The following is a 16,672-nucleotide window of genomic DNA, read 5'->3' as shown; positions in this document are numbered from 1 at the left end:
AAATCAAAAGCTGTTTCATCTCTAGAGCCAAGAGCAGACACAGCTGCTGAGTCGCATCCAGGCGACAGCGGACACCTCCGATTCACACAACACCGCGTTATGAGAATCTCGCGTTTAAGACGATCCCTTTCCTGTAAAAGAGCGGCAGAACTGGTTTTGCAGCCCTTCAGTCATGCTAATTTGCTGATGGAAAACAAGGTGCTTGTAAGGGAGAGCAAGCAAGCAAGCTTTATTCAGCCTAATCACTGGGTTAATTAACTGTATACCAGATGAACACCATTTAAGTTGTATAACTAGTGTAAAGCCTCCTTAAGTAGGGTTCACTTAAAACAAGAGCCTCTCACCCATGAAACTATAGCCTTCTCTCCAACAGCAGGTGACCGTCATTCCCAACAGCTGGTAGAGGTAAAGAAGAGAGGAGAAGGTGCCCCGCGGCTTTTCACTGAGACCACTGAGGTCCACAAAGTCACACAAGCTGTTCCCCTTTCTCCAGGGACACAGTCTCAGCTGGGAGAGACTTAATTGGGCTCTTAAACTTAGCAGCGTAAGGATAAGCTGTGGACGTATTTTGCTAAAATAAATGCAAAGGCTCTATAAGGCAAAGGGGACTGACCCAAACTCCTCTGAAGTCACTGAGCACTTTTACCAGCAGCTTAATTGCCCCTCAGGTGAGGAAACCCCACCTCTCCCCGCAGATTTGCCTTTCGCAGCAAAGGAAACAGCTACGAGCATTATGATGAACAAAGGTACGGGCTCCTGATCGGGGAAAACTAAAATGCAATCCATATTGGGGGCTTAACAGGACATTGGATACAGAAAATAATCCTAAAGCAAATCAGCACAGACCATGCTATGCTGAAGATTTCTCAGTTGTTTTCCCAGCCATAGAAAGCGTACAGACTCCTTCATAGCTATGCAAGAATGGCTATGCTAGAGGAGGAATAGATTATATATTGATGAATTAGTGGGGATTGACAGGCTCATTACCAGAGTAATTTAATGTGCTCATGAATGCAACTTCTATGCTGCACAACATGAACTGGGCAGCGAAACGGCGGTTACAGGAGTTCTGTATCATGATGAATTAATCTCAAAGCGATGGCTGGATTGCATTATGTAAATAGAGCTTCCTTTGTGTGGCCTCAGATACCGACCCAGCGGGAAGATATGGCAGAAGGCGATCCCACAAAGGCAGGCGACGGCTGTGCTCCGCTGGACCTCTGCAACCCACGGCGTTGGCAGCAGCGCCTGGCAGCGAGGGCCTGGCCTGGCCAGTAATAGCACCGTAATGAACTGGAGTAATTTGTATTAATCCACTGAAGAATGACTGCATGGTGAGCATATCTGAGCTAGAGAGGGAAGAACCTGCTCTTCCCTTCCTCAACCACAGCACGCCAGCGAGGGCACACAGCGCTTGACATGTCCTTTGCCTGTTTCTTCAATCAAATCCACCTGTATATTTTCTCCACCAGACTGGGCCCACTTCTTCCAACCTCTCTTCTGCAAATCCCTCTTCTGCAAATAAACCCCCTTCCAGGTTTCCTCCTGTCTCCCAGCTGGCAGAGCTCTGCCTGCATTTGGTGTCCAGCGATTTCCCCACAATGCTGCATACTGCCTATATTGAAAAGCCTGGAGCATTTTAAAAAATGACTGTATTTGCTTTTTTTAAGCTATTGTAGCTGAGCCGGCTCCAGGATGGGGCTGTATTTGGCAGATGTCCATGGCTGCTATGAAGCACTAAGCGTGGCTGCCACAGCAGCTTGCCTTCCCCCACAGCAGCTCGAGATGAGACAGGAAAGGGTGGGATGGGTGTCAGCTTGAGAACAAGCTGTGACAAACATGAAGCAGGAGACTGAAACTCCTGACGTACCAGAGATGCTGTAAGGGCGACCGCAGACCTCCTGGGCCATGAAGGAAAGGAAGCCCCGCAGAGCTGCCCGACACACGTTATGGGTCCCAGAGTGGCACAGACCCCAAACCAGTTGTGTTTTTCATGCTTTTTTACGTCCTTCTCTCCAGCCATGCTGCAACCTATGTAAAAGCTCTTTGCTGTCACACCATAGACCTGAACTTGACCTCTATCCCTGGAGATAAACTCAACATGGGGGTGAAGCCAATGGTTTCTGTGCAAGGGTCCCAGGACAACTAGGAGATGTGGTTCCCACCCTACAGCTCAAAGCCACTGCTGGAGGCTGACTTTTTTTTTCCTCTGGATGTCAATGGGCAGAAACAAAATGGAACCATGCCCAGGCCTTCAGGACTGAGGGCTGGCAGCTGGAGCTTTGGGCCCCAAGGGTAAGAAAGTCATTGTGGGCACAAGCTTGGCAGGGCCTTAGGGAGGATGGCAGACACTCCCTTACACCTGTCAGACAGCTATTGTGTACAGCAATTATTGGGATTAAATAAGAACAGAGAAACACTCTGTTGAGGAAGAGTGACAACTGCAAGCTGCGCTTCCAGCAGGCGAGAGAAAAGGAGATGAGTAAAATGAAGTGCAGACAAGGGCAAAGAGACTGGGAGTAAACCACATGCTCTTCCAAGTGCTTAAGGCAAAGTTCTGGCACAGGATTTTGATCACAGACAGGTAAAACTGAACTCAGTGCATTCATTTCTTCCTGACAGCTCTGATAGGACCAGCAGCTCTCTACCTTTGACCTGAGATCTTCCTCCGAGACCTCCTGGAGCTGCTGATCTTCTCCCAGGACTCTTCAGGATCTGGAAGCTCTTCAGAGTGTCCAGGTCCCCCACAAGCAGCAAGTGTTGGGGTCTCCTAGCTGAGCTCCTCCTTCAAACCCTTCCTCCAGATGCCGATGTGGAGGCTATCATAAAGTGTTAGACGATGGTGGGTGTCTCCAAGGTCTGAGACCACAGGGACTGCATGACCATGGGGCCTCCCTGATTGCACTTCGAGCATCTTCCAGTCTCTCTGCCTCTGACCCTCACCCCAGAAAACTCCACACTCTTGTGCTCCACAGGCTCCATGTCCTCACCCTCTCACCCTGCCCAGGCAGAAGGTAGCTGCTGTTATTTCTGCATGAGCAATCAGCACCTGCAAAGAGAGCCTGACAGGCTGCCAGACCCCTCCTCTCTGGGGCAGGATGCTGGGGTGGGGCAGGACGGGCTCTGCGTGTGCTCTGCAACTGTTCTAACCCACGCCATGCTACAAGCACTCAGAGACTCCTTCCCATCGGAGCTGGCTCCAGCAATCACATTGGGGAAGAAAGGAGAAGGCAGGAGGGAAGAGCGCACTGCGCTTGGTTCCCATTGCCTTTTGAGCCGTGCTGATCTTGACCGTGGCTGTTTCTCATTGCTGTAGACCGCTGACTGTGTTCGCCACCAGGGCAGCAGAAGGGAAGCATCACGGAGGTGGTCACTTGTGTCTTGTCTTGAGTGGACGTTTCCTGCTGCCTTGGCAGCGAGGGATGGCAGCCCAGGGCTGGAACACCAGGGCGGCCCCTGGCAGCCAGCAGCGAGCCACCAGCACATGCAGTGAGCCACCAGCACATGCAGTAACTTGCAGAGACGCTCTGCAGGCCAAGGCAACCCAAGCAGAAAGATGGAGCCCAGCAAGGGATGCAGCGACCCACGTTGCCACCCAGGACTGCCCCAGGGCTCCCACCCAGCTTGCCAGGAGCTGCTCTGGGGCAGTTCCTCCAGCCAGCACCCGGGGCCACCCGCACTTCTCATGGGTGCCACTGCCCTCTGCAGTCCCCAGAGGAACACGCAGCTTGCCACCACGCAGCCGGGACGTCCCTCCGGCATCCTCTCCTTCCAGCTTCACCTCACATGGGCTTCCCTACGAAGTCCCAGCCCAGAAGATAATTCATCCAAAGAAATGCATTTACCCACAGTGGGAGCACTGGAAATGGCACTGGGGGCAAGCGGGGGCTCTGACCCCCCACCCCATGCATTGCACCAGCTGGGAATCATAGAATCATAGAATTGTTAAGGTTGGAAAAGACCCTTAAGATCATCGAGTCCAACCGTTAACCCAGCACTGCCAAGTCCACCACTAAACCATGTCCTCGAGCACCACGTCTACCCATCTTTTAAATACCTCCAGGGATGGAGACTCGCTAACCAAGCTGCGGTTTTTGCAGAAGGTGTCAAGGAATGGCTGAAAGCCTAAGCAGAGAGCATTATCCCACACGAATCCCTCCACCTGTGTCCATTCGCAGGAAACCTTCCCTCTTGCAGCTGGTCCCGAGAACGCAGCTAAATGTGTCCCATGCATCTGAGAGTGGAGCCATGGCCGCCTGCAGTCACGTAGTTTGGGACACGCCTGACTCAGCACGGATGTCTCAGTCTAAACTGCCTACTTTAGGCTGCATTTATAGTCAGCAAAGACTCTGTCAGCGGAGTGTAACACACTTGGCTTGAGACGAAAGTGGAAGTCAAAGCAGTCGAGGTGAGGAGGCAGAGAGCAGCACCAGGAGGGAACATGCTGCAGAGGACAACAGCTTTGGCAACTCACGTAAAGGTCCTTGTTGAAGCTTTGTAGACTGCTGAGAGCTGGCTGGGTCAGGATCAGGGCAGGACAGAGGGCAGGGCAGTGACAACTCAGAGGAGCTGGAGGTTCTTCAGCCACCCATGGAGATGCATCGCTCCAGAGGCAGAGAGCAGGTGAGCCATCGGGACATCTCCAGAGTCCCTCTGGCTGGCTGCTGAGGGAGGGGGCGATGGCTGGGAGCTCCCAGAGAGCCACAGGGGACGGTGATCCTTCACCAGTGCTGGGTTTTCCCCTTTTCCAGGCATTGGGATCATGAGGTGCCAGCCAAAAGCATTTCTTGGGCCCTCTGAGGCTTTTGGGAGTGTGGCATCAGGCAGATGATGCCTGTGAGCCTTGCCCCGTCCTGCCCCAGCTGGGGATGGGGATGCTCCCCTGCACAAGCCCTGCTCCTTCTGCTCGGGGCTGGTGGACCCCCTGCAAACTAAACCCTATCCTTCCCCACACAGTACTGCATTCCTGCTCTGCAGAGCAGAGCTCCACATGCCCAGCAAGCTTCCTGGCTTTCTCCTCACCCTGCGGCTGAGAAGATACACTCCCTGCAGTGCAGCTAAGAGCGAGGACCAGCTTTGGGAGCACTGCTCTGAACCCCTGCTCTTCCCTGAGCTGCACAGAGAGACCAGGAGAACTCCCCAGGGAGACTGCTGGCTGCAGGGGACTGGTTTTGGAGGCGGCGTGGGAAACACCCTTGCTCCAGCCCAGCCTGGCGCTCCTCCCCAGCCGTCTCGCAGGCTGCCAGCCAGGACGGACCTGGGTCTGAGCACGTTGGCCATGCTGGTGAGCTAGCAGCTATGGTTACGAATAAACGTTTCTGCTCTGAAGGCTTTTCTTAATAAGCCAGTCAGATTATTACATGTAAAATCTACACCTTAATGCAAAAAGCGGTAATAGAGCCTCTTGTTTTATGTGTGTATTAGCACAAGCGCTGAGCAGTATTTGCTTTGTAGCAGCAAGTTAATCATAAAAACAGTCTAGTATGTGGCTTGTTTGCAAAATGGAAAGCAGAAGATAAGAAAGGGTGTCTGTGCCAAGGGCTCTGGCACCTGGGCGCTTTCGACATAGCTCAAACAGAGGCTAACAACACCCACAGCTCCCACGTGACGTCCCCCCGCCGCCCCTACCTCCAGCCCCGAGTCCACCTTTAAAAGCTCCAATAATATTGCTGTTATAAACACAATAAGGGTAAGAAAGACAGCGAGGCTGGGCTGACTCCTGGGGGAGAACTGGAAGGATGTTCCCTGACAGAGCTGGAGCTGAAGATCGAGTTATCCACCACTGCCCCCTGATCCCAGTGCAGCGCAGAGCACTCAGCTCCCAGTACCATAAACTGGTGCCAATTTTCGAGACTCGATAAGCTTAACAAGAGCCTGTGGGCCAAACCCACCCAACGTTTAGTTGTATCAGAGCTCCTACAGTTTTACCAGTGATGAACTTGTATCTTTAGGTACAGAATCGTAATGGGCTCAAGCGCTCTGTGAGCAATGTTGCGATAGAGAAACAACACGACGGCGGTCACAAACTCAGACTCTGAACACTGAAATCCCCCAACTCACATCGTTACAAGATACTCGGGCAACATAAATGCGTCTCCGTTGTCCCCTGCCTCGCTGCCTGCAGGAGCCGAATGGGGCTCGCTTGCTGTGTGCTGTTTCTCCGCATCGCTTGAGCCTGGCATTCTCCCCGTGCTGGTAAAACCCCGCTCTGAGGACAAACCACATCATCTCACCAGCTCTTCTGAGGTACGCGTTGCCAGAATATTTATCGTGGGATTCCAGGGTTTGGCCTCATCATCTCATTTCTTGGGCTGAGACAGAGCAGTGACAGTAACGCTGCCATTCTAGTGACCAACCTACGCCACCTAATTTTCAAATGACATCAACAAGCACTTCACATATCCAAAGCTCTCAGCTCTCTCTCAGCTCTGTGGCTGCTCCGAGCACTCAGCACTTCTGGAAGAGCATCTCCTCGGCTGCTGCTCCTGCCTGCACCGTCGCCAACCTCCCTGCTAGCAGGCTGGGCTCTGGAGACAGCCACCACCTCCCGCCACCGCTCCCAGAGCTCCCTCCATCCCAGCTCCTGGCTGCAGCTCCCTCCCTCCAGCTCCTGGCCACAACGCACAAGCCCGGGAGGGGGATGTCAGAGCAACCTTCGCTCAGCCACTGCCCGAAGCGTGTACGCGACCCTGCAGCCTGGCTCTGGCCGTTTCAGTGCCTGCAGGGTACCTGGGGCCAGGCACATACCTGGGGTCAGCACATGCCCTTGCTTTAAAAATAAGCAAACGTGAGCATGTGAGCACATGGTGACAGCCGAGCCAGCGGTGTGAATAGTGCCTGAACACAGACTGCCTTTCCAAACACGTCGTTGGCTGTGTGGTGAATGGGATCTTCTCCCCAGCTGCAGCACCCATTTTTCGCTTGCTCCAACCGCCCTTTGCAGAGGAAGCAGAAGGGTGTTACTTGCTCTTCCCTAACCTACAGCTGGGCTGTGGGAAAGGCAAGTCCTGAGCGTGGCCTGAGCTGTTTGATGTGTTGAGGGCTCTGTTCTCAAAGGGAGAGCAGCAGAGGTCACAGCTGTGGCTAGAGGAACAAACTGAATTTCATCTGCCAAAGGCAAGGGTAAAACCTGGGGCACTCGGCTCCAGCAGCAGCTACCTGCGGGGGGACCCTGTCCCCACTGGTCTCCATCCTCAGCAGCGCTTAGTCTAGTCTCAGTCTAGCCTCAGCCTTACCCCCTTGTCCCAGCCCCCCAGCTCACACTGTTTCACATGGGTCTCCTCTAATCCACATCTGTTTCTCACCCTTTCCAGGCTCCTGACTTTGACCTATTCTTCCTGCTGCGGCACCACCAGCAGTGTTTAGCAGAGCCTCAATTAGTGCTTGACCTGACGTAGAGCAGAAGGAAATTAAGCTTATAGTTTATTATAATTTGTGTAAATCAGCTTATATTTGGTCAACAGATCTTTACAAAATCTGTTCTCCCTTCCCAAATGCAAATTCCTTGCTCAGAGCAGAGCGGGAGGCTGGGCAGGCAGTGCTGCTCCAAGGAAAGGTCACCAGAACTACGGCCATCTGAGAGACAAGGGTCAATCCTTGCCTCCCTCTTGGCTTCAATAATATAAATAAATACAGAAGTGAAAACCAAGCTGAGGCGGACATCCAGGACGGAACATTTTCAGCTCAAACAATTAAAGTTGGCAGGGTTATAAGCAACTGGAAGCTTTAAAACAGGAACGCACAGTGGGATAAAGTGAACAACCCGAGCGATGGGCAGCAGTGCCTGGCTCGTCAACAGCCTGTGGAAACCTGTTATCTCTGGGAACACACGCACAGAAGAAACCTCCCCAGATTATAAGTTAAAGGTCAGACTTTCACAGGTGCCAGCTTCAACAGGAGCTACCAGCAGTCCGAAAATCAGGCCCTGGGGGTGCAGGGAGCCTGCGGGACCCCCGGGAGCAGCCAGGCAGAGGCAGTGGGGAGGGGGGAGGCTATCACCGCCTTATCTGCAAACGGGCAGTTATTTCACCCAAACCCGCACCTGCCCACGGCAGAGGAGAGCACCGAGGAGCCAAGAAGGGACCCGGCGGCAGCAGCTCCCCTCCATCTTCCGCAGCAAAACCCGCCCTGCCCCGGCACCCACCCAGCCAGGTACCTATAGATCCATAGGCGCTGCCTCCCGCCGGGCTCGGCGCCGCTCCCCAGCAGAAGGCAGCCCCTTCCCGGGGCATCCCGACCCTCCGCTCCCCTCCCCGCAGCGCCGGCCCCCGGGGTCCGTCCCCCCCCGGCTCCCCCCTCCCCGAGCACCGCGGGGGATGCTCGGGGGACCGGCGAAAGGCGCCGCTCACCTCCCGTCGCCGCGGGGATGCCGCTCCGGCGGGGATGCTGCTCCGGGCGCGGTGCCGGCCGAGCGCCCGCCGCCCCCGGCCCCGGCCCCGGCCGCGGCCGCGGCCCCGCTCCGCAGCGACACCGCGCTGCGCTTTCGCTTTCCCTTTCCCCGCGGAGGAGGGGCGGCCCCGCTGCCGGCCGCCCCCGGGGAAGGGGCTGGGGGGCGGCTCGGCCCCCGCACCCCGCCGGGAGGGAGCCCGGGGCGGGGAGGAGCACGGAGGGAGCCCGGGGCGCCCTGACCCGAAGCCAGGGCTCCCTAAGGTCGGTGGTCAAAGCCACTCCTCACTCGCAGGGTACGAAGTGAGTTTATTTCTTCCCGAGCTGCCTAAAGGCGATGTTTCCCAGGACTTGCAGCACAGCAGGTGCAGAGGTACCTCGGCTCCTCACCAAAGAGACCAGAATCCCTGTGGCTGTGGCAGAGCTGGCCCCTACCAGGTGATTGACCATTTGGGACCTGAAGGAGAGGCGCTTGGGATGTAGGGAGCGACTTCTTTGAAGGGAAAGCAGCAATCTGGTAACGGAGGAGAGTTCCTTCTGACCAGCCCTCTCTGCAATTGTAAGCAGGAGCTGTATGAACTCTGGTAGCTTGGCAAAAGCTATCAGAGCCATAAGATTTCTGATGGCTACGGACAATTAATGAATAAATCAAAAGGAAATTAACTTGGTTCACCCCAGGGTCAAAGAACCCTCCAGATGGTCACAATTAAGACACCTCGAGAAGCCTCCCTTCCAGCAGGGAGCCGCCAGAGAAGGAGCATCCCCACATCAACAGGGCCACGGCCGAGGGGAGAAGAGCTGGGGCTTTCACGAGCAATTAGCAGGAACAAGGTCCCCCCTCCCCAGCTGTTCTGCTTCGCTCCTCCTGCCCAGCTGCACGCTCCGGGAGGCAAGCTGCTGCTATGGGAAGGCTCACTTAACAACTCCACACTTTAAAGCTATTTTCTTCAGGAATTTAATCAGTTACCCGGTGTTCTTGGGCATTTCCTGCTTATCGCTCTTATTATTTACCTTGCCTCGAGGTAAGGCTAATACAGGAGCTAGCAGCAGTTTTGCAAAGGCAGGCAAAGAGGCACGTGATGAGGTCTTCTAGCGTAAGAGGTCAAAGATGTATGGTCCAAGTGAGGCAGAAAAACTGTCTCCCTACAGCGATGGACATCCATCCCCAGAAACTGCACTGGCTCAGCAGAGTGCAGTCTCTGGTTTTGGTTGGTTTTTTTTCCCCCTCTTCTCAGAAGCACTCGTTTCCACACAGGGATTTGCAGAATGCCGCTCACAGGCCCCACGCAGAAAAATGACTCAAATCTGTGAAACAGCCCAGTGCACAGGCTGCTAGAGGCACCAAGGATTTCACATTCTTAAAAGGGTTTGTTTTGGTTTGGTTTTTTTTGTTTTTTTTTTTTGCGAGGAAGGGGAATACCAAGGGGAGGGCTCAGCCTTGGATCCCGGGCAGCAAGTCGGGATTGCGCAGGGCTGCTGGCGGCTCTCCGCTGGGCTGTCTCGGCTGATGGGCGCCCCGGGGCCTGCGGGACTGTTGCTATTTGGATGTACACAGTAACCCCTTGCACAAAAGGATCCAGTATACAAACAGTCCGAGAGATATCAGATTGGCCATTAAACACGAAACCTCACACTAACAGCCTTTCAAAGAGATTCTGGGATATATTTCTAAAATCTGTCACAACTGGGTTAAATAAAGGAAGAAGGTTGGTATTTGGTGAAGAAGCAATACCTTCCCCTCCTCAAATGTTTTATAAACTTGCAGAATCATGATCCTTATTTTGCAGGTGGGAAAACTGAGCCGTGGGAAATGAGAGCAACTTGCCAAGGAAGCAGCCCCAGAGCCCCCAGTCCCGGTGCAGCGTCCCATGGACCACCCAGCTTTCCCAGAGGTGCTTCGGTGGTCTGGGAATCCAAGGCACTGCTTCAAACGTGACTTTGTTACCTGAATTCTAGCTACTGGGGAGACTTACTGAACCTTCAGTTATTTACATCATATTTGAAACGTGGGTTATGGGAACCAGTCACCAGTTACTTAGGCTGCTAAATGCCTCTGCAATACCCGGAGGTGCGCGCCTCGGGGCTGGGTTTAGTCCCGGCACTTGGGCTTTGTGAAGTTTCAGACCCTGACCTAAGAGCTGTTCCTGGCTGCCAGAAGATCTCCTGGTGACACCTGGTGCCCAGCTCAGGTTTCTGCATCTCTACAAGACTTGTTTTAACTTTTACCCTTGACAGAATTGAAGGGGACAATAGGGAACTTGGGAAGAATCGTTTAGATTGATGGATGCAGAGAGAGGGAAGTGCGTGTGTTTCATGATGTATTCATAAACTCCTCAAAAAAACCTGGAGTCCTGCTTTACCTGAGTCATGGTTCTGGACTTCTCCAGAGATATGAGGGCAAAGCGTGCTAGTCCCTCTGCTATCACAGCTGCTCAGGACAGCCTCTGCCTCACAGGAGCGACACAGAGCCGGGAACACGCATCCCATCGCACGGAGATGCTTGGGATCCCTCTGAAATAAAAGTCAGATCTCTTCTACAGTGTAGGAGCTTTCTCTTAAAGGTATCCATTTCTCTTCACATCTTGAGATTTCTGCACTACAAATCTCTGCACTGCTTCATTTATTTTAAAGAAAAAAACTAAAAGAAAACAAAACAACCCACAACCAAGCTTTCACACATGGCCACAGGGGGAATCTCATCCCCTGTGCTGCCCAGGGCAAACCCTGCTGCACCAGGTGAGAGAGGAAGGAGAGGAAGGAGAGGAAGGAGAGGAAGGAGAGGAAGGAGAGGAAGGAGAGGAAGGAGAGGAAGGAGAGGAAGGAGAGGAAGGAGAGGAAGGAGAGGAAGGAGAGGAAGGAGAGGAAGGAGAGGAAGGAGAGGACCGCCTGCCCTCACCTCCCACCTCGGTGGCCCTTTCAGACAAGGGTGGGTTTCTCAAGAGCAAACTGGGAAGCGGCTCTCCAACCGACCTCCCGCTGGATAAGGGGTTCTTCTCCCTTTCTGCTGGCCTTGTCTCCAGCCCTCCCTGAAGGATTAAAGTTAGCAATTCAGGCTATGGACAGCAGGGTTTATTTGTAGACAGTCAGCCAAGTATTTAGTTCTGTAAACATCTCAAGTAAATTCCTGCTGCCCCATTATCTCATCTTCATACTTCCTTACTGTTCTACTGCATTTATTTAAAAGGAAGTAACAAAATGTATTAGAAGAACAGAAGCAGCCCAGGTTTTAAAGATAATTTGTGGAGGCTGGTCCAAACTCAGAGGAGCTATTTCTTCACAAGATGGGCAAAGATTTTTACAGATAAACCAGACCTGCGTGTACCATGTACAACATGGGCCAAATGCTAATTATTGAGAAAGAAAAACCAGGCAATGATAGGCAGAGTCCCCAAACTGTTCCTTAAACCTCCTAATATATCAAATGCAGCTGACCTTGTGGTGGTATTTCTGCTTATCTACAAGCATACAGCTTCATGTAGCACATACAGGGGAACCCCACAAAACCCCAGAGACCGAATCTAGCGATGATGGCTTGTTGTCTCGGGCCACGGGAAGACTCCCATACAGTTTTGCTACAAACATTGAAGTAGCACCTTAGAGAAACTCCTTGCAATTTTTCAATAACCTGCCATTTCTAAATACATGTCGAATTACTGGTTCTCTGTGTTGCTGGCATTTGGAAAACGCTCCACGAGGACAGGACCCAGGAGAAGACCTCTCAGCAGCTCCTGCTGCTGAAGGCAGCCCCTCCGCAGGGAGGCAGGGAAGCCAGCACCCGCCTCCTGCCCACCCTTCACGGGCAGCAGCCACAGACAGTGCTCCAGTTACTAAGACCACCCCTTTGCTTAGAGCACATATTTTTTCAAAAAATTATGGAAAGAAGTCATTATATATAATACAAGAAAAGGGTAAAGCCTACAAGACCACAAAATAAATGAAGTAGCTCTGTTATGCAAATAACACATTTAAACATGAAGATGTAAAAAAAATTATGAGAATATTTCATTTTAAAGATAATTCCAGATATGATTTTATTCTGAATTTTACAAACAAGCATTTTTCTATAAAAAACTAGGATAAGAATCAATTTAGTTACAGCTAGGAATATTTACATTCTTAGAAGAAATTTCTGTATCTTTCTATATACAAGGCTGTGGCCATTCCTAGTTTAAAGTACCCCCAAAGGCGTTCATAAGCAAGGCATTACAGTGCCTGAGCTGATTTTGTTTTAAGAAAACCGTTTACAACTGCCAAGATGAAGGTTCTGTTCTACAAATACTGAAATACAAAGTCATTGGCAGCGACAGTCCCATCAGTGTCCTCACGTGCTCGCTGTGCTCATGTGCGTAGGCCCCTGGGGAGCACTAAAAAGAAGAGCCCTTCCAGGTGAGGCTATAAAACCGAACCGGCTGTAAAGCAGAGGTGGGTGTAACTCACGTTAATCTCAAATTCCATGAGAACAGCAATACAGTATTAGCATCATCGTATCTCAAAACAAAAGTCCTCTGGAAAGAACAGTATTTTTACAGTGTAGTTAGGCGCACAGTGAAAACATTCAATAATGCCCCCCCTCACAGGCGGCACGCTGCAGGCAGTTTTGTGTAGAACTATGAAGGGGGTTGTGCAATTAAAAGAATATGATTAAGCGTTCAAAACCCAGTCCTTGCTTGACTTACTGCAGTCCAATTCCCTGGGCAATGCACCACCTCCCTGTGCTTTTTTCTTCCAAATGGTAACTTGGAAATGGGGGAGGAGGTGTTCACACCACTTAATAAAAACAGTGTCAGAAGTCATCCGAAGTTGCCTGCTTCTGAAAGATGAAATATTAAATGATGCTCACGTGAGCATTACATTCACCATCAGGAGGGTCAAAAAGAGAATCTAACGAATACAGACTGTGGAGCATGAACATCACAAGGAATTATGGTACCTTTTGAGTAAATGGTATTTCCACTTGCAAGCAAAGAAACTGAAGTCAAGGGATTATGAGACATACTGAAGATGATGAAAGAAGCCAGTCTATGAGCTGGAATGGAGGGATCCTAGTTCCCAACTCGAGGCCATATGCTGTTTTCCTTGGTGAAGGTACTATAGTGTGCATTGTTCTCTAGCAACAGAGAATTTTGCCTAACCAGATAATTTTGTATAACCTGTATTGCTGCTGTAATGCAGGTTATGGGCACCAAAACCCCTCATTATTTCCAAGGTTAAGGTTAGCCTGAATGTTGAAGTCTGTATTATCTTCCTCTGCAGTACAAGGAGCTCCTAGGTTTATCACAACTCCTCTTTCAAAGGCAAATTCTGTCCCTTCCCCCTTACAAAGCGCCACTCACTACTTCTTTGAGGATAACAGAAGCAAAAGCACTGGCTTTCCCAGAGAGCAGCAGAACAGGTCCTTCCCCACTAGCCAGCACACCAGCCAAGACTGGTGTGTAGGTGCATTCAGATACTGGTACCAAAACCCATCAACTCGTTACAGAAGGGACAACTTGCGTGTGACTTCACCGTGGGATTCAAGGCTGTCCCATGCTTCCCTCCTCCACCACGAGGCCGAGAAGCATCTCCCGCTTGGACCTTGACTCATTTCATGACACTCATGCAACAGCTCCGCGGGGGTGAGTGAAACATCTCAAAAATATAAGTTGAAGTGCTCTGTTTACAGCAGTCTCAGAAAGTCAGTCCCAATCCTGCTTCGCATCAGTGTGACACAAAGTGACGTGCCAACATGCCTGTTAACGATACCATACATTGTCTAGGAGTCAGTCATGTCTGAAAATGTTCCCTCATCTACATCTTATTTGCACAGATCAGATCACCTATCTATATTAAAATACTCCCTCAATTTCTTTTGGAAATACGCATTAGCTGGATTCTGCCTACCCACTAGAACAAGCTCTTTGTTTTAGAAATAAACTTGAGAAGAGTAGGATAAAAAAGTAAATACAAAATAACCCAGGATGTTATATTAAATATATTCTACATTTCTGACTCATACTTTCATTTTTAAAAAAGTTAAGCAAGGAAAAAAAAAAAAAAAGTATTTTTTGACACAGAGATTGCCGTTGTGTTTTGTAGTATTAGTCATAACCAGGAAATTCCCCAATTTGGCTGGATCAAAAAAAAACCAAACAACAAAAAACCCCATTAAAAACTTTAGTAAATATCAGAATATTTAAAGACTCAAGAACAAAGGTCTCCCTGTCAAGGCACGTACCTCGATAAAACAGTGGATAAGAAATTACAGCTAAATCAGACGTTAAATGGACTCCGCACTTTGGAAATTCCTGTCCTATACTAGATCATGTATCAGGCAAGCACGTATCTTACATTTCAGGATATTTTCTGAAACAGTTTAAAGGAAGAGACTTTAATGGGACACGGTTGTTTACATTGGCAAATTCATGACAAGGAAGTTGCAGCTAAATGTGTTTTGCCTCCGACTCCTGTGGTTATCAGATAATTCTTCTACAACACACAGAAAAGAAGCTGCTGCTGAACGTTCCAGTTCCTAGAAATAAGGTTTACAAAGAAAAATATCTGTACCAAGTTTTAGAACACATTCTTAAGTTTGCAATGAATATTTCCAAAAAGGTGGTAAGCCTGACAAACTGTGTCATGCCTTTTGGGCAAGGGAGACTGGCTGTTACATGCTCTCTCCTGCCATGTATTTGCTCATGTCAAGGCTATTATATGATGTGCAGTGAGGCTTGAAAAATCCAGATTCTTGATTTTTGCACTAGCTTCAAATCACACATTGCATTTTAAACCTGCCTGCCAAGGGCCTGTCAACCTATTAAACAGGAGTGACACTGAACCTGCCCAAACACTGGGATTTCTCTCATCGGAAGAACTGACAACACGACAAAACTATGTTTCTCTGTATCATTCTCTGACCCGGTAACATTGGCCAACTTCCTGGTGCATCCAGAAATTAAAATACTTAACAAGTAGGTGAAGAGATGCAGGGAAAGGGGAACAAACCATAAAGCTCAAGACACAGGTAGGAAGTTGAACAAAAAAAACCAAACAAAAACCCAAACCAGTATAGTCTATACAGTTTTTTCTCCTTCCTTGTTTTTAAGACAAGCAGGTTGGAGGGCACACACCAGTGCATCGGTCTGACTACTGGAGCTGGTTATCACAGCCAGAATATGGAGTGTTGGTTAACAAAAGACTGGAATCAGCCAGTGCCACCTATGTATTTAATTACAGTAGGAAAATGCAAAACTTCCATGACCAGCTGCCACAGCAGAGAGTGAGGCCCCTACCAGCTTTGGCTACAGAGGTTTAGGCTCTGTTTAAGTCTCTAAAAGACAGAACACACAAAAACAAGTGCCGCAAGAGAGAAATCTTTCACCGCTCACATCTGTCAAAGTATAATGTAGTGCACGATCACAATAGCACAAATGAGACTGAGTTTACATATATATATTGTATATATTTAAAGAAACACAGGTAATGCTAAGGGTGCTTCTGTGACCCAAGGAATAATTTCTTGGCAGACTGTCAACAAGGTTTGGGGGTTTTTTTAGAACAATTTGAAAACCATTCACTGATTACATGAGTTAAGTGAAATAACAGACCTCATAGTAATTGTACAGTTGGCACTTGAAAAATGTATTCTGAATTTTGTTCTCAGTACATTCCACCATGAGGTCAACGCAGTGGCATAGATTAACACAAAAATTTAGCTCTATTAATTGTGTGCGTGTGTATGTGCACGTCTGTGAAAAACACAGAAGACAGCAGAATTGTTTCCATCATCCAAATTGCACAGAAGACGTTAAAACAGTTTAGACATAAAACTTCTAACACACATCGAAACGGAAGAACCCCAAATTCCGCTCCCTCCACACACAGATGAAACCTTTTGCATCATTTAAAATAAATACAGCCTGGAAGTCAGGTGTAAACAACTTCACCACACAGGTACAGTTGAAAACCAGCATTGGAATCAGGTGAATTCTGTAAGCAAAACTTCAGTGCTAAAATATTTTGTGCAAGACAATCCTTTCACAATCTATGTTGAGCTAAAACATACCAAGTTTGAATTAATTCTCAAAATCTTTCTTTGCATCTTTCTGAATTTGGTAACAAATTCAGCATGCGCAAAGTCATTTGAGTAAGAAGACCGAAGAGAGGCATGTTCTCATAACCTTCACTATAATAAATAAGCTTCCTGTCCAGAGACAGAAGTCAAGGAATCGAAACCAGTTAGCAGTTTTTTCTGGCAATTTTTACTTCTTGATGTGCATGAGCTCTGGAGAAGGTGCACTGAGGAATCCAG

The 16,672-nt window shown here is 49.7% G+C and overlaps 2 long non-coding RNA genes across 4 annotated transcripts in view; one reads left to right on the top strand and one right to left on the bottom strand.

Moving 5' to 3' along the window:
• Positions 1–8,455, bottom strand: part of LOC309596293 — a 40,046-nt gene extending 31,591 nt beyond the window's left edge. For all 3 annotated transcript variants that reach the window (XR_014229482.1, XR_014229483.1, XR_014229484.1), the window contains exon 1: positions 8,349–8,455. This is a non-coding gene — a long non-coding RNA (uncharacterized lncRNA). The remainder of the gene's footprint in view (positions 1–8,348) is intronic.
• LOC309596294 lies at positions 7,885–13,934 on the top strand. The gene is made up of 5 exons (XR_014229486.1): positions 7,885–8,151; positions 8,681–8,823; positions 9,641–9,751; positions 10,173–10,946; positions 13,865–13,934. It is a non-coding gene; the product is annotated as an uncharacterized lncRNA (long non-coding RNA).
• The last annotated feature ends 2,738 nt before the right edge of the window (positions 13,935–16,672 follow it).

This window comes from Platalea leucorodia (genome assembly GCF_965183815.1).
Source record: "Platalea leucorodia genome assembly, chromosome: 11".
Taxonomy (NCBI): domain Eukaryota; kingdom Metazoa; phylum Chordata; class Aves; order Pelecaniformes; family Threskiornithidae; genus Platalea; species Platalea leucorodia.
The sequence above is the reverse complement of the archived record's forward strand: the minus strand, read 5'-3'. Positions and strand labels throughout refer to the sequence as shown.